Below are 6,000 nucleotides of genomic sequence, written 5' to 3' on the forward strand. Positions count from 1 at the left end.
ACTGCCGTTTAATGTCTATTATCTCAAACGGTGTGAAATAATACGCATTCTTTCCACAAGTTACACAAGAATGTGAGCACAGCTGTTCAGTTTACAATGAATATATAATATTCCCTCACACTGCACTGTATACATTTTCTGGTAGATACATTCATCTGCATTATGAACGATCAGGAAAATGATACGTGTTTATCGGAACTTGTCCGGGGGAAGAAGGTAAGTCAAGTCTATTCTATAAAAGGTAACTTGATGTCATTCTTTTTAAATAATTTCATTGAAGTAACATGGTAAACAATTGTGTCTACAGTTTTCTGTTTATGTTGAGATATCTCTCGATAGGTCGGAAAATATAAAGATATAAATTGCCCATACAATTGCAGTGTATTATGATGATATATTGCACATAAACGAGTATAGTTTTTGAAATATTTAAACAATATCACATCGGATAATAGCAGAAATGGGCCCCACACATTGTATACCTGAGGGGATCCAACCCGAGTCTTTGTTGGAATGGTTGAACGTTATAACCGTTATAGCCAATCATTTGAAGGTCAGGCATGAACCTACCTGATTTGAAATCTTGTAAACTACTGAATTCAGACTATATCACTATACCGCACTGTACCAGATCCGATGACAACAAGCCATGATCGCATTTTAAGGACAGGCTATTTTGGATTGTGGTGTAGCTAACTTCACTGTCAATCCGGAAACCACATCCATGTATTACAGGTGGATCATTCGAGTCAAGAAGAGCTGAATGTAAGGAAGCCACAATGGTCCAACCAGTTCCAGGGTATGATTGCAGTTCTTGGATTCTCCGTGGGTCTTAGTAACCTCTGGAGGTTTCCTTATGTCTGTCAAAAGAACGGGGGAGGTAGGTGTGCGTGTTTAATGCAGTCTTACGCTATTATGAATTAAACAGTTGATATGTACGATTCTATCCAGCAGGTATAAAATTGCGAAATATATTTTATGTCGTGGTATCAAGGCATAATATCAAATATGTATATTTTTTTTTTAAATATATAAATGTTTTGCCAAAGATTATGACATAATGCTTCTCTTGCGATTTTATACAGCTACTTATTATATGGAACTTACCAGTTGAACCAATGTTTCTTTAAAGGGGCGTTCCTGATTCCCTACGTCATCTCAACAGCTGTGTTGGCAATCCCGCTCTTCATCCTGGAGGTTGCTCTTGGTCAGTTTTCTGCTAAAGGACCTATAAAGATTTGGTCAATATGTCCACTCATTAAAGGTAATAACATACCTCATGTACATGACACTATTCTATTACAAGAAGCGCCTAGATGACAGTACAAGATTATCTACAAGCCATTATAATAGGAGATGGGTTGTAGTTTCATATTTTTAATTCCTACAATTTGGAACATTTCCAAAATAAATGACTTTTTGTGTTGTACACATTAGGTGTTGCCGATGCCTTGATAGGCTATCCCATCTACTTGCTCCTGCTTTCTGCTATTTGCATGGTATGATGATGTCTCTGTGGGGCTAAACACATGTAATATCATATTTTCATTTATAATTTCTAGGCACTGGATTATTATTGTTACATATGCATATCAGATCATTATGATTTCGACCTGTCCAGGGCTTGGCATTTGCGAACTGGTAATCAGCTGTATCGCCGTCCCTTACTACAGCATAATGTTTGCCTGGGCCCTGTACTACACTTACAGCTCCTTCTCCGCCGTCCTGCCCTGGACCACCTGTGGCAACCCCTGGAACACACCACAGTGTGTAGTTGCCCTTCACACTGGACTAAATAGTTCAGTATATGCTCCAATGGAACCAACACAAGCCAGCAATATCCCAGAATGTACAACTGCAAACACAGATGTAGGATATGCAGAAACTAATGAAACTTCTAATGCCATTGTTCATACATCAGTGGAAGAGTTCTGGCAGTGAGTATAATTTTTCATATGATATATTCCTTAATTTTGCAAAGTAATAATTTAGAAATACATGTCCTTAACTATTTTCATCACAGGAGGTAGCCAATATTTATGTTATTTATGTTTCAACAGTACATCAAATACAAAGAGATTACTACATGAGTGTAAGATGCCATTTCATTTATTATGTGTTGTTTCAAAAGTATCTGATTTGGTATTAAAGCAAGTTTGATCCTGTTTGCAACAATGTGTCGAAAATGGTATAGGTCAGATGAATCTGTTTCTTACATGTCCTGAACTACCACCATTTTAGCATTCGTGCATATTTTGCCCATTGTCAATAAAATCAACCTAACCTGTGTAACTGAGGCACATTTGTACAGTCTACAGAATGTCCATGCTACATTTGTTGGAATGCTATAACTCATTATGTGTCATTACTTCCCCAGGAACAAGGCTCTTGGCGTTTCGTCAGGGATAGATGACATTGGCGCCATCCAACCCCATATCGCCATCTGCTGGTTCATCACATGTGTTGTTGTTTTTCTGTGCGTCGTCAAGGGAATCAAATCACTTGGAAAGGTGGCATTTATGTTTGCTGTTGATCACTGATATAACACTGAAATATATAAATAGATTTTATTTTTCTGATCTGGATTAAATACATGCTGCGTGATGCAGTGAACATGTTGCGGATTCACTAACACAAAGTTGCAATTTGAGTACAATCTCTTCTAACGTCTAGGGCACCAGAAACGTTTGTCTCGAACGATCTTCATTGATGGTGATGATTGATCGGAATTCCTTTCCAGTAAAACACATCTACTGGCAAAAGCAGCATGATAATTGGTTTACAAAACATCGCTGATGCGGATATGTATAATATATATCAACAGGTGGTGTACCTGACAGCGTTGATGCCATACATCCTGCTGCTGGTGTTGCTGGTGAGGTCGTGCGTGATGCCGGGTGCTGTGGGTGGGATTATGGTTTACCTTACTCCAGACTTCACTCGTCTTCAGCATCCTCAGGTATCTAACCAGTGTTAACGTTCATAGATGCCAATATTACCCATCATGTATTACAGCAAGAACACGAGAAGTTAAGTTGTTCGAAATTCTGATTCAACAGTTCAACCACTGCACCTATTTCATGTCTTACCATATGAAGGATATTCCCTCAGTATCTGTACTAGATGATTTCAATGATTTGACTCATTGACCAACGATCTTGAAATACTGGAATATTTATGGTAATGAATACACCGTTTGGTATTTCTTACCTTAGTTGATCTTAAGCAAACTCGAAGTGCATAAACTGTGCTATTTCTGAAAAGGTATCTTTTGATATCGTTTAGTATGTTTCTACTCAGACGACTACACCTTGTAAAAATGTCACAAAAGACATTTATCAAAACCTGCGCGCTGACAATAGAAATAGCACAGTTTAAGTGGAGAAAATGCATTTCGAGTTTGCTTAAGATCAACTAAGGTAAGAAATACCAAACGGTGTACCATGTCACAAAAGACATTTATCAAAACCTGCGCGCTGACAATACACTTTCTGCACAAAAAGTGAGGAAAATACATAGAGAACCAAGAGATTTATATTAATGTTCCTTTTAAGATTATTTTATTTACACAAATTGTTGAATAAAGAAATAGAATTGCTTGAAAAATGTGAAAAAATATGCTACTGACAAGTCGTCATGTATGCACAACTGATATTTGTGCCTCCTTTTCCTCATAATCTATCAATCATACATCCGTAGAAGGGGCAGTTATAAGACTTGAAATCAACCTCCTTTTTTCGCGTCAATTTCTGCAAACCATAATGCATTTGTAACATGTGTAGGATATGCACAAGCCGTTCTTTTATTACATCTATGATGTCGTGAAAGGCCAAGACTGTCTGGTGAAAGAGTTGGCTGTTAGATCAATATTTGTTGATTGCTTCCAATATTTACACAGATTGCTTACAGTGAACACATTGCATCCTTAGAAACATATCATGTATATATGTGCAGGTGTGGTTGGAGGCTGCCCTTCAAGTGTTCGTCTCCCTTGGTCCAGCTTGGGGTACCCTTATTGTCATGGCAAGCCACAATTCATTTCACTCGAATCTCATAAGGTACGTTTGATGTTCAATCATTACATTCAGTTAAAAAGAATGAAATCATCATGAAAAACGCATCAAAAGCTTTTACTATCTCACACCGTGTTACTTCAGTTCATTTCTTCAGCATACCTTGGACCCATGAACATCCGGGGTAGAATAGGTTTTCAGCAACCCATGCTTGCCACAAAAGGCGACTATGCTTGTCGTAAGAGGCGACAAACGGGATCGGGTGGTCAGGCTCGCTGACTTGGTTGACACATGTCATCGGTTCCGAATTGCGCAGATCAATGCTCATGCCGTTGATCACTGGATTGTCTGGTCCAGACTCGATTATTTACAGACCGCCGCCATATAGCTGGAATATTGCTGAGTGCGGCGTAAAACTAAACTCGCTCACTCAGTACACCATGATTGAGAACACCACATTGTCCGCTTGTTCAGCTTAAGCAACAGAGACCGTAAAGATTGGACGACTCATGGAATCCTTGACCCAATGTGGATTCTTGTTACAAATGGACCCTGATGTACATGGTGCTTATCATAGAGTCAGCTATGTGGGTTTAGGCAGTTAGGCTCTATCATGCGTAGATAGCTCATAGTGGTATAGCTGATATATTTACTTTCAACAGTAATTTGTACTTTCATATACAGGAATGCAATCACTGTGGCCATCATTGGCGAGTTGACGAGTGTGTTTGCTGGCTTTGTTGTGTTCGCAACAGTTGGCTTCCTGGCTCATAGCCTACAGCAGCCTGTTGCTGACGTAGTAACTTTAGGTAAGGCAAGAGTTGTTTAATACACATGTATACATTTTACTGCTGGTCTGGATCAGGCACGTTATGTGGTCTTTTCAAACTGCTAAGACTACAAACACTAATTTATATTTAATATTGTTACAGTAGAAGCACTGTGTGTAGTTTTGATTTGCAGTGTCGAACCGTTGTGAGTTGAAAGGCTATTACAGCAAATAGTCATGTGAACACTTGATACCCGTGCATGTATGTCATCGGTTGAACAGTGCGGCAGAATATAAATACCTGTTTAATAACACCTTCTGTCACCACTTATTCAAAGTAACTCATAACCCATGCCTATGACAGTCAGACTCGTAAACAGACTATTCATATTATCACGAAACTGTTTTCTCTCGCGACTCCAGGTCCTGGCATTGGCTTCATCATCTACCCAGAAGCTGTCGCACTACTTCCGCTTCCTCAACTGTGGTCTGTCTTCTTTTTCACAACCATGATGATGATGGCGGTTGACTCAATGGTAAAGTAAATAAAAACGGATTTTCAAAAAAAAACAATATGCAATCACAAACCTGTTGTACAACGATTCTAAACATAGTTTTAATAATAAGTAACAAAACGAAGATTTGAAGGATGCCTATCGACCAACGTTGATATTTTTATAGTGTTAAAACGTGAAACAGATAGATTGTTTTGGCACGAGATGAAAAACGTGAAGAGACGATGATAACATTTTTGAGTAGTGGACGTCTTTATGACTGCTGTGGAGGCAAGTTTCAAAGGCCGAGGGGAAGTGTACATGGCACAGTGTATCACGTGTGACTTACTATATCATAAAGTACATTTTGTGGCTGTTGTTTTCTCTTACTGCCATTGAATCCATATTTTGTCGAAGCATGTTTCGTGTAAATAGTTCGGACATGTCGAGACAGCTCTCTGTTGTATGGAAGATATACTCCCACAGCGGTTTCAACTCAGGCATCAGCAGACGATCATGGCTACCGTGTTTGTGGTAGCTGTCTTCATTGTTGGTCTTGTGTTGACAACTCATGTAAGTAACTGTATGAAATAAAAAACAAGTTTGACGAAAGTGTAACCCATAGATAGATAAACCGTCCAGTGTATACGGTAACGGACAAAAGGTGTCTAATCCGAACTGCATTACAATCCGGACAAATGAGTCAGTCCCAGGCGAGTCCAGA

At 39.0% G+C, this 6,000-nt stretch overlaps 1 long non-coding RNA gene across 1 annotated transcript; it reads left to right on the forward strand.

Annotated features, from left to right (window-relative positions):
• The first annotated feature begins 2,934 nt into the window (after positions 1–2,934).
• On the forward strand, positions 2,935–5,323 carry LOC124292365. Its single transcript, XR_006902432.1, has 3 exons — positions 2,935–2,959; positions 3,955–4,058; positions 5,206–5,323. It is a non-coding gene; the product is annotated as an uncharacterized LOC124292365 (long non-coding RNA).
• Positions 5,324–6,000: the final 677 nt, after the last annotated feature.

This window comes from Haliotis rubra, unplaced genomic scaffold (assembly GCF_003918875.1).
Source record: "Haliotis rubra isolate DU_JTF1 unplaced genomic scaffold, ASM391887v1 Scf515, whole genome shotgun sequence".
Classification (NCBI taxonomy): domain Eukaryota; kingdom Metazoa; phylum Mollusca; class Gastropoda; order Lepetellida; family Haliotidae; genus Haliotis; species Haliotis rubra.